We start from the raw sequence: 12072 nt of genomic DNA on the forward strand, positions 1-12072 counted from the left end.
TGATTAATTGTTCTGTCAGGAAATTTCTCCTTAGTTCTAGGTTGCTTCTCTCCTTGATTAGTTTCCACCCATTGCTTCTTATCCTGCCTTCAGGTGCTTTGGAGAATAGCTTGACTTCCTCTTCTTTCTGGAAACCCCTGAGATATTGGAACACTGTTATCATGTCACCCCTAGTTCTTCTTTTCATAAGATTAAACATACTCGGTTCCAGCAACTGTTCTTTCTATGTTTTAGCCTCCAGTCCCCTAACCATCTTTGTTGCTCTTCTCTGCACTCTTTCTAGAGTCTCCACATCTTTTTTACATCGTGGTGACCAAAACTGGATGCAGTATTCCAAGTGTGACCTTACCAAGGCATTATAAAGTGGTATTAACACTTCACGTGATCTTGATTCTATCCCTCTGTTTATGCAGCCTAGAGCTGTGTTGGCTTTTTTGGTAGCTGCTGCACATTGCTGGCTCATATTTAAATGGTTGTCCACTAGGACTCCAAGATCCCTCTCACAGTTACTACTATTGAGCAAAGTACCACATATACTGTACCTGTGCATTGAATTTCATTTTGTTAGATAATGCCCAATGTTCATGTCTGTCAAGATCCTTCTGTATTTTAAGCATATCTTCCGGACCATGTGCTATTCCGGCTACCTTCGTGTCATCTGCAAATTTGATCAGTTCCCCATCTATCCCCTCCTCCAAATCATTGATGAAGATGTTGAAGAGTACTGGGCCTAAAACAGAGCCTTGGAGTACCCCATTGCATACTTCCCTCCATGTGGATGCAGTTCCATTGAGGACTACACATTGAGTGCGGTTGGTCAGCCCGTTACGAATCCATCTGGTGATGATGCTGTCTAACCCACATTTTTCTATTTTATCTAGTAGAAGTTTATGGTCTACTTTATCAAATGCCTTACTGAAGTCCAAGTAAATAGTATCAACAACATTCCTCTGGTCCACTAATTTTGTCACTTTGTCAAAAAATGCAATAAGATTAGTCTGGCATGATCTATTTTTGACAAACCCATGTTGGCTTTTGGTTATTACTTTGTAGGTGTTCACTGATTCATTGCTTGATTATCTTATCTACAAACAACATAAGTGTCCAAATTTTGATCATGTGTGGTATAATGTTTGTAAATGTGAGGACCGTTATAAGTGACTTTTTTCAGTGCCATTGTAACTTTGAACAGTTGCTAAATGAATGGCTGCAAACTGAGGAATATCTATAGAGTTAAAAATATTTTAGAGAGCCAACCACATCATGATTAATCATTCTGATTTGTCTTTTTAAATTGTTAACATTAACAAGAGTTAGGAGAAACTTAATGGGAAGGAAGAGAAGAGGCTTAGTCACAAGCCTTTCATAATGCTACTGTATACCGGAGTAGCTCATCCTCAATAAATTTAAGATGGTCAGACTTTCCAAATTCCCCAGGCACCATGAGGATTAGAAACATTCTGCTAGACTGTGGTCAGGTATTCAGTTAGCTGTACTTGTTCTGATTTCTAAATCAGAGGAAAGTCAACTTTGAAAACATTTCCATGGTTTTAAATTTAGTTTCTCCAGGGAAGTGATAAACCTGCAAATGACTTTCCTAAAAAGTCCTTCATTCCTAATAATTCCGGAAAGGGTTTTAGTTAAGGCTGGCTGTACTGAAAATATCCTAGAGTAAACATTAAACAAATTCTCAGGTCTGTGGTTAATTCTCACTTATAATTAGCATTTTCATTAAATACAACTCTTAAGCCTTCTCTAGATTTTCTCTTAGGTAATTACTAACTACACTTTTAGAGATAGGAGAAACTCCCTTTTTAATGCTCTTTCCTTGCTGCTTTTTCATGACTTTGTGGAAACATCATCATTTAGCTGTAGGCTTGAGAACAAAATATCGTATTGCAAACTACTGGTAGTTACTAAAAATCAATATTTTTAATACTTCACTGAGCTCAATCAAGCAAACTTTCTCAATTTTCCTTCCCTCAGTAAGCTATTTGGCAAGAAAGACAATGGAATGTGCTTACTGACTTAAGGTGCAAAGAGAGTTATTTCTGATGTGGTTTTAATGAGATATTCAGAATATTAGAATCTCTTCAAATATTGCAGGAAATCTCAACCCACTCCTACCATTATGAAAACAATTTTGCAACATTTTCCCATCTGGATGATAAATGAATTCATCTTAATTGGCGATAAAACTCTAGAACAATGCAAGACTAGATTTTAAATGTATCTTATGTCCTCCTGTGGTTTATTACAGTGGTAAGTCTTAAGAAGTTTCCAGCTCTCAAATATATATTTGGTATATTATTATATTCCCATGCTGAACCACCATTTTCAAATAAACTTTACTAGATCAGCAAATATAGATTACTTCAGTTACATAAATTAGTGTGGCTTCTGCTATCAACATTTGTAAAAAACAAAACAAAAACCTATATGAATAAAATTAAGGGGATGGGTTTAATATAAGCTGATCCTCCTTAACATCACAGATATATGCTGTTATAGATAAATAGTTGGATGGATAGACAGATAGACAGAAAAGCAGACATATGTATATGTATATATGTATACATATAAACTGATAGACACATACACATATATGAACATATGTAAAGGTTCCCCTGCATGCTAGTCATTTTCCAGCTCTAGGTGCGGTGCTCATCTCCATTTCAAAACCGAAGAGCCAGCTCTGTCTGAAGACGTCTCCATGGTTATGTGGCCAGCATGACTCAAAGCCAAAGGCACATGGAATGCTGTTACCTTCCCACCAAAGGTGGTCCCTATTTTTCTACTTGCATTTTTTACGTGCTTTCGAACTGCTAGGCTGGCAGAAGCTGGGAAAAGTAACGGGAGCTCACTCTGTTATGTGGCGCTAGGGATTCAAACCGCTGAACTGCTGACCTTCTGATCGACAAGATCAGCATCTTAGCCACTGAGCCACCGCGTCCCTTTTAGGAACATATGTACATACACACATTTATACATATATATACCGGTGTGTGTGTGTGTGTGTGTGTGTGTGTGCGCGCGTGTGTATATATATGACAGAGATAGATAGATAGATAGATAGATAGATAGATAGATAGATAGATAGATAGATAGATAGATAGATAGATAATGATAGGTAGGTAGGTAGATAGGTAGATATGGTAGGTAGATAAACTCATATATATACATATATATATGTCCACACACACACACACACACTCACATACCCACAGAGAGAGAGAGAGAGAGAAGAAACAAAATAGTGGGCTATATATATCAGCCAAGATTTTTGAATAAATTGCACTATTTTGCTCCTTCTTCCAAATAATTTCAAAAAAAGTGGTTCAAGAAACTGGTTAATCGTTGAAAGGAGTACAACTGGGAATTTTTATCTTCCATGAAAGATAAGATGGATTTATACTTGGTAAGAGTGAGAAAACAGCTCTAGCTGTGACACATATGACACAATATATTATCTTTGTGTGTAGTATTTCTTGCACCCAACATGCAATCTATATTATTTGCTGTATTTTGGAAGAAGGGGAGCATAAAAGAAAATAAACGTGTTCAATGTTATCTTAATATGACTTACCAGTTTGGTGTAGTGGTTAAATCATTGGGCTAAAAACTGGGAAACTTTTAAGTTTGAGTCCTTTGGCTAGTCACTCCTTCTCAGCCCTGAGTAGCAGGCAATGGCAAACCACTTCTGAAAATATTGTTAACAAACCTATACAAACTTATCCAGGAAATTGCTAGGAGTCAAAACTTATTCTGAGGTCATATATACATTTGCAAATACACATACCAACATTTATATATCTTGGTATAAGAGGTCATCATTCCAGACTCCAATGAATGAATGAATGCTCAATTTACCCTATGCCCAACCTCTGGTTTCCAGTGAGGCCTTCCATTCAAGAGCCTTGGTAGTACAGGGGTTTAAGGCACCCTGTTATTAAGCTGGTTATTAAGACCAGCTGCCTGCAATTACTGCAGGGTTCAAATCTCGCCAAGGCTCAAGGTTGACTCAGCCTTCCATCCTTTCTAAGGTAGGTAAATTGAGGACCCAGTTGTGGGGGCAATAAGCTGATTTTGTATATATATACAAAAGGATGAAGGCTATTGCTGAGCACATTGTAAGCCGCCCTGAGTCTTCGGAGAAGGGCGGCATATAAATCAAATTTTTTTAAAAAAAGTATCAATGGGTCTAATTAGCATATCTGGTTAGTTATAGGGTTGTAGGTTGGTGAAAATGATGGTTTAATAGAAGAGGAAACATTAGCTCAGGGTTTAACAATGGAGTCCCTGATACTTTCTGAACTTGGTTATTTGTTTGCAGACATTTCATTACCCAACTAGGTTACATCATCAATGTTAAAAGGAGGTAGGATTTGCTTTCTGTTTATATACAGTACCTTATCTGTGTTTTGGTCCCCATCCCCATGCACAAGTATTCACTGCAGATGTTGGGTTTGGCTTAGTTTGTTCATTTGCTGCAGTCACTGTGATGAAAATTTCATTCTTATTCAAGAATGCTTTACCATATTGCCATTTTTCTCTCTTTGTTTGAATGGATGTTTGACCTATGCAGCCTCTTTTATTTTGTATTAACTTTCAGAGAGAATCCTTACACTTTCTGCAGTCAAATTGAGGCAGTACAAAAATGACACAAACCAATAGCAATATTGATTTTTTCTAAGTTTTTTTTTTAAAGCAGTTATCAGAAAAAGAAATTCTTTCAGTAACGATCTCAGATCTGGTGGTCTCCACTGTAAAATATTTTGATTTAAAAAGGCTTGTGATCTTTAATGCTAGTTGACATTCCAAACACCCTCAAATCTCCTGGGTTTGGCACAAGAGTTTCCCTGTTATTTATGAGTTTGTACAATCCAGGTGGCTGTATAATGCTGAACTAAATGTGCTTTCTTTTTTTAACTCCCTCATGCCAGATGTCCCCAAGCAGCAGTTCAAGTATTTGAGAGAACCTGGAAAAAGATATGCATTACTTCTTTTATTCCTATAAAGTACTGAGATTTTTTTAATGGCATCTACCTACCATCTGGAAAACACCGAAGTAGTCTTTTGAATAAACAGAACTACTTTATCATAAATATATTGTATAAATATTATACATATAAATATTATAATGCCATATCTGTATGTGGATATATAATTATGTAATATATATGCTTGTTATGTAATATATACTGCAATGCAACAGATGTGATTATAAGAACATTTTATTTACTTAAATAAAAATAAATAACGAAAAAGCTCTTGGGGGCCTGCACAAAGAAAACAGAAATTAAAACATTTGCAGTACAATGATAAAGATCAAGAACGCAATCTTACAAACCTAAAACCATATAAAATACAATAAAAAGAAAAATGAATAAGGCATAGGTTTTTTTTTTTAAATTTGATTTATATGCCGCCCTTCTCCGAAGACTCAGGGCGGCTTACAATGCGTTAAGCAATAGCCTTCATACTTTCGTATATTTTATACAAAGTCAGCTTATTGCCCCCGCAAACTGGGTCCTCATTTTACCCACCTTAGAAAGGATGGAAGGCTGAGTCAACCTTGAGCCTGGTGAGATTTGAACTTGCAGTAATTGCAGGCAGCTGATGTTAATAACAGTGCTTTAGTCTGCTGCGCTACCAGGGCTCATTACATGAGCTTATCAGTTCCATTATATTCCATCAATCAATATGGCCACCCAATTGCCAAACAGTTAATAAAAAGGAGGACCAATTAATTCATCGCCATCTTGTCTCTGTGTTGTAAAGCTTGACAATGGCCAAGCCAAAATCCCCAGACTTCTCCAAAGATATACGGGTGTATCAAATCCTCATGCTAAAGCAGTACTTAATGTCAGCAACTGTAAAAAAATGTGGACTTCAGCACCCAGAATTTCCAGTGTTGAAGACCACACTTCTTAAAGTTGCTCACGTTTGGGAAACACTGTATTAGAGAGCTCTGATCCCAAAACACTAGCTAGGATTTATGGTGCATGGAACATTTACAGTTTATTTAGCATTTCCTACTTCATCTTCTGGTAGTGAAAGGAATAGAATAGAATGAATGAGATGGAATGGACCTTGGAGATCTTTTAGTCCAGCCCCCTGCTCAAGCGGGAGAACTTATACCTGTGATGGCAAACCTATGGCATGCGTGCCACAGGTGGCATGCGGAGCCATATCTGTGAGCATGTGAGTGTTGCCCTAGCTCAGCTCCAGTGCGCATGCATGCACCGGCCAGCTGATTTTCAGGCCTTCCGGGCTCACCGGAAGTCAAAATGGGCCGTTTCTAGCCTCCAGAGGGCCTCCGGGAAGGAGGGGGAGGCCGTTTTCGCCCTCCTCAGGCTCCAAGAAATTCTCTGGAGCCTGGGGAGGGCTAAAAACAGGTCTACCTGGCCCAATGTGCTATCACGTGCAAAAGCAGGGGAGCGCGGGGGGTTGTGTGCATGCACGAGGGGGCAGGGTGCATTGAATTATGGGTGTGGGCATGCATGTGACCCCCCCTGAGTTCCCCCCAATATTGGCATGGGTTGGCAAAAAGATTAGCCATCAACTGACCTATACCATCTCAGAGAAGTGATTGTCTACACTCTTCTTAAAAATATCCAGTGATGGAGCACCCATGATTTCTGAAGGCAAACTGTTCCACTAGTTAATTGTCCTCACTATTAGGAAGTTTCTCCTTAATTCCAGGTTGCTTCTCTCTTTGATTAGTTTCTAACCATTGTTTTTTGTGGTACTCTGGTACTTTGGAAAATAAGTTGACCCCTTCCTCTTTGTGGAAATCCCTCAAATACATGTCACCCCTGATTCTTCTTTTCTTTAGACTAGCCAAACCCAAATCCTGAAGTATTCCAGGTGTGGTCTTACTAGGATTTTATAAAGCGGTACTAATATTTCACGTTATCTCGATTCTATGCCTCTGTTTAAACAGCTCAGGATTGTATTAGCTTTTTTGGGTACTGCTGCACAATGCTGGCTCATATTCAAGTGATCGTCCACTAGGAGTCCAAGGTCCCTCTCACAGTTACTGTTTTTGAGCCAGGCCTGTATATAAATAAATATTTGATTTTTCCTGTCTAAATGTAAAATTTTGTTTTTCTCCATTGAAATTCAAATTCATTCATAAGGGAGGTTGTGCAGTGCATTGATATCTCTTTTGGTGACAAATTGTAGATGGGATGGTATTGGAAGGATGTGGTGGGATAGGAGAGGTCTTTCTCCTGCTTGGGTTTCTATCACTAGAGTGAAAAAGGTGGACCTCATTAGCTGCATAAGAGGAGCTCTTCATTATGAAAGGTTTATAGGGCTCCTGCTGGACATATCCTCTGTTAGTGTAGGAAGTTAGCACCCACCCCTCTCCTGGAAGAGTGAAATATTTTAGGAAATATGAAAAAGGCAGAATATTATATTTCCCTGGGATAAGCATGTTTTGAAGCAGCTCCCATCTTCCTGCCCCCATCCTTTGTCAATGGGCCATTAAGGCCTGGGCCAGTCTATTCTACATAACAAAGATCTACCTCCTTCAGGCAGAAACCATAGTAGGAATTGCCGAAGATCCAACAAAGATAGCCCTCTACACAATAGCAACAGAAACTAACACAATGGGACCCATCTAGCCGAGGCTCACCACATGGCACCTGGGAAGATTGCATCAGCCAGCAAGACCCCCACCCCCTGGGAGTCTGACAACCAATCAGGATACTCTTTCTGGGCCCCAAGAAATGCAGAGCCAGAGAGAGCATAAAAACCCGAGGATTTTCTGTATCTGCCCCCTTTTCTGTTCAGGAACTCAAGCCATGTGATCCTGTCCACCATTAAACCATCTTTCCAAGCAGTCTCCATGTTTCCAGTGTCTGTTTCCCCACTTGGAGCAGAACCCAGAAGGATGTTTCTTCCAACATTAGGAAGATAGGGAGAGCATTGAGGGATGAACAGATATGATGTAGGTGATTCCAGTAGTTGGTGGGGGCCAGTGTCCCCACTCTAATTAACATATTAACAGGAGAACCTACAACAGTGATAGCTAACCTTTTTGCCATCACGTGCGAGAAGCGGGGTGGTGGTAACGCGGACACATGCCCACACCCATAATTCCATGTGCCCTGCCCCCACGCTTGCGTGCACGATCCCCCGGCTCCTCCCGCTTCTGGCACGTGATGGCACGGTAGGCCCATTTTTTGCTGTTCCCAGCCTCCAGAGCCTTTCTAGGAGTCTGGGGAGAGAGAAAAATGGGCCTTCCCTACCACCCCTGAGGTCCTCCAGAGGCAGGAAACAGCCTGTTTCCCTACTTCTCGTGAGCCCAGAAGGCCCGAAAATCAGCTGAGCTCGTGTGCCCACCAATATGGCTATGCATGCCACCTGTGGCACGTGTGCCATAGGTTCGCCATCACGGTCCTACACCATTTTTGACAAATGGCAGCCCAATCTCTTCTTGAAATCCTACAGTGATGAAGCTCAACTTCCGAAGGCAACTTCTGTTCCATCGGTTGATTGCTCTCACTGTCTGAAAATTTCTCCTTATTTCTAGTTTGAATCTCTCCTTGATCAGTTTCCTTCCATTATTTCATCCATGATTGAAACAATCCCAACCAGCTCCCCAGGATGCCTTGCCTGTGCCCACTGATAGGCCCTGAGGTTCAACCATCCCATCCTAACCAGAGTTGAACTGTAAAGAGCAGAATTTTGTAGATCTCAGAAACTCACCAAGAATCAACCCTACAGAAGAGTCATGATTGAGGAGCAAACTGCTGAGCTACATATTGGGTGGAGCTGATAGGCTAGCAGCGATCCAGCTTGGCATTTTTGGCCAAATGTTGGCTATTTTTTTTTTTTTACTTTTTTTTACTGGTACAGCGGTATCTGCAGGGTATGGTTTAAAAAAAGTCAAGATGGTAGTTACAGTCTTTTACAGGTAGTCCTCTCTTAGTGACCACGATTGGGATTGCAAATCTGTTGTGAAATACCAAGATCACTAAATGGAAAATCACATGACTGCCGCTTGCAATTTTATTTCTGTGTTCTCCATTGCTTTGTCAGAAGCCAGCTGTGAAGCACAGAAATGGGGATTGCTTGACTGTAGGACCCTGCAATGGTCATAAAATATAAGGACTGGCTGCAAAGCTGACTTCCCCCCCCCACTATCTTCAAAAGGTCATTAAACAAGGCAGTTAGTAAATGAGGACTATCTGTACATAAATAAGGGACAAAGTTAGAAGAGAATATTTATATCTGACAGTTGAACTGTGGGGTCTTTGAGCTTCGTTGTTTTCTTGCAGATGTTTACTGTAGTATGGTAAATTGTAGCGGATGATAATAATAAATATCCTGTCTTCTCACTGTTTACCATATGCTGTTGGAATCATTTTTCCCCATTTTGTGTTATTTCACACTGGCCTCCCCCTGTCCCCCTCAGCCATATGGTTCGCTCAGCCCATGAGAATTGAGCAATTTACCTTTCCATAAACCCATTTTTCATTATGTCCTCTCTGTATTGCCTACCTTAGCAATTTTTTTTATTTCTATTACCGGTACCTATTTTCAGCTTACCTTATTAAAATTACATACTTTTCTACAATAGCTTTTATCTATTTTTTTTTAAAAAAAACAGCTTTAAAAATGCTTACTATTATTTTGCAAAATGTATATCCAGAAAACTCACATAAAGATAACGATTGCTAATAAATGGGTGTTAAATCTGGATAGCTTACATTCTACATACAATGTACTGTTTGCTGCATGCAGTTGTTACCCATATATTTTAAATTCAGTGACTTAGATGCTAAATTTTTTATTTGCAGATGAATGATTGCATGCAATTTATGCAAAATACAACACAGTATCTTTCTGTTAAAAATACGACATTGGTTACTAATTTATTTCCAGACTGGGTTTATGCAGTAAACCAAATTATATTTTAACCCTAATTATGCAACAAACCACAATTCTTGTAAGATTACAACCTGCTAAGCCAAAACTGTAAGAAACCATTGTAATTCATAGCAACACATCAATTCAAGCATTAAATGCTAGTAATTGCCTATCTTCTGGCCTACTTAGTAATTCTTCCAGACCCTGACAAGTTCTATTTTGAGAAAGTCAGAGCTCGACAGCTTTGATGATCTCAAAGGGGGTCTAGAAATAATTCTTATTCAAGCTTTTGAAAAGGTACTTAATTCATTTGTTAGCTACCTATCCCGCCTCTTGTACAGGAGTTCAAGGTGGTATACACAGCACCTTCTCCTCTCATTTTTACCTACAACAGTAACTGAACCGAGTAGGATAAACTCTAGTTATCTATCTCTAGATAACTTCATGGGCACTTTCTTCTTGGCAAAAGCACCAAGTAACTTCATTTATACAGCTTTATTAAGTTAAAAAAACAGAATAAAATACAAACTACTGTAGGAAGTTAGCACCCACCCCTTTCCTAGAAGAATGAAATATTTTAGGAAATATTAAAAAGGCAGAATATTATATTTCCCTGGTTGAGAAATGGAGAAGCATGTTTTAAAGACAAAGCAGCTCCCACCTTCTTGCCTCCCCCACTTTTGTCAATGGTCCAGAGGCAGAAACTCAATCCTTTGTCAAAGGACCATCATCTGCAACACAATAGGACCCATCTAGCAACAGAAACTAACACAATAGAACCCATCTAGCAACAGAAACTCACCACATGGCACCTGGGAAGATTACATCAGCCAGCAAGGCTAGCTAAGACCTCTACCTCCTGGGAGTCTGACAACCAATCAGGATACTCTTTCGGGGCCCCAGGAAGTTCAAAGCCAGAGAGGGCATAAAACCCGGGGACTAGCTGCATCTCAGCCCTTTTCTGTTCAGGAACTCAAACCATGTGATCCTGTCCACCATTAAACCATCTTTCCAAGCAGTCTCTATGTTTTCAGTATCTTTTTCCCCACTTGGAGCTGAACTCAGGATATTTCTTCTAACACTACCATAAAGGGGAAAAGGATGAAGGGATAAAAGATAAAAGTTAAAAAGTTTTAACTTCTCCCCATAAAATAACTATATACAATAATGAGCCCCAATTTTTTTTCCATTTCATGAACGATTATACCAATAGAAGGGAATATTTGTAGGTTAGGGTTGAACTGTGGGTCCTTGATGCTCTCCTAGCTTGGTTGCCTTCTTGCAGCCATTACTTTACTCAACTAGGTGCTAGAAATGCAAACTCCATTTTCTTCTAGCACTGAAGATGTTACCAAGTTGGATAATGAAACTTCTGCAAGAAAACCACCAAGCTCAGACAGCACCAAGGGCCCAACTGAGACTATTATAAAATACAACAATCTCTCTCTAAGTTTAAGTAAATAATATCAATACCTAAAAACATTTAAAATATTAATAATAAATATTTAGAAAACAATATTCATATTCTTTATTATATAAAAACCTATTAACTCTACTAACTGTAAATCAATCATAGCCATATATTTGATGATCCACAATATTTGTCTAATCACATTAAGATAATCTTCAAATCCCAAAGCCATAAATCTTCATTTTTTTCCTTATATATACCAGTGGATATATGTTCCTCTTTCCAGTTTTGTGCCTATAACATCCATGCAGCCTATGATATATGTAAAAATATAATCCAATTTTCCTTTCCATCTCTTTATCTACCATGCCTAAAAGAAAAACTCTACCTCTGATTTTCTTCAGAATGGTTTTTTCTGTATCTTCCACTGTGACCTACAGCCCTAGGATATTCCACTGGCCTCCTGTTGAAACCCTAATCCAATTTAACCCTGTTTAGTTTCAAAGCCCAAACAAGGTTCTTCAGGTTCTGCTACCACCTGAAACAATCTGGATTTTAGGTAGATTTTTAAAAATTTCATTTTGTTTTTATGATTTGTAAACTGCATTACGATGTCTGCTTGTTGGCAGTCTATAAACACTTATTAATTTTTCTTTCTTTTGATTGATTTATACCCCATCTTTAGTGGTGTCATACTTAATGTGAGGATGAGGGTTAGAAGGAGAAGAAAGAGAAGAAAGAGAGAAAGGAGTGGAAGAGGCGGAGGGAGAAAAGGGGGG

This window comes from Pantherophis guttatus, chromosome 4 (genome assembly GCF_059756535.1).
Source record: "Pantherophis guttatus breed Tessera chromosome 4, ASM5975653v1, whole genome shotgun sequence".
NCBI classification, from domain to species: domain Eukaryota; kingdom Metazoa; phylum Chordata; class Lepidosauria; order Squamata; family Colubridae; genus Pantherophis; species Pantherophis guttatus.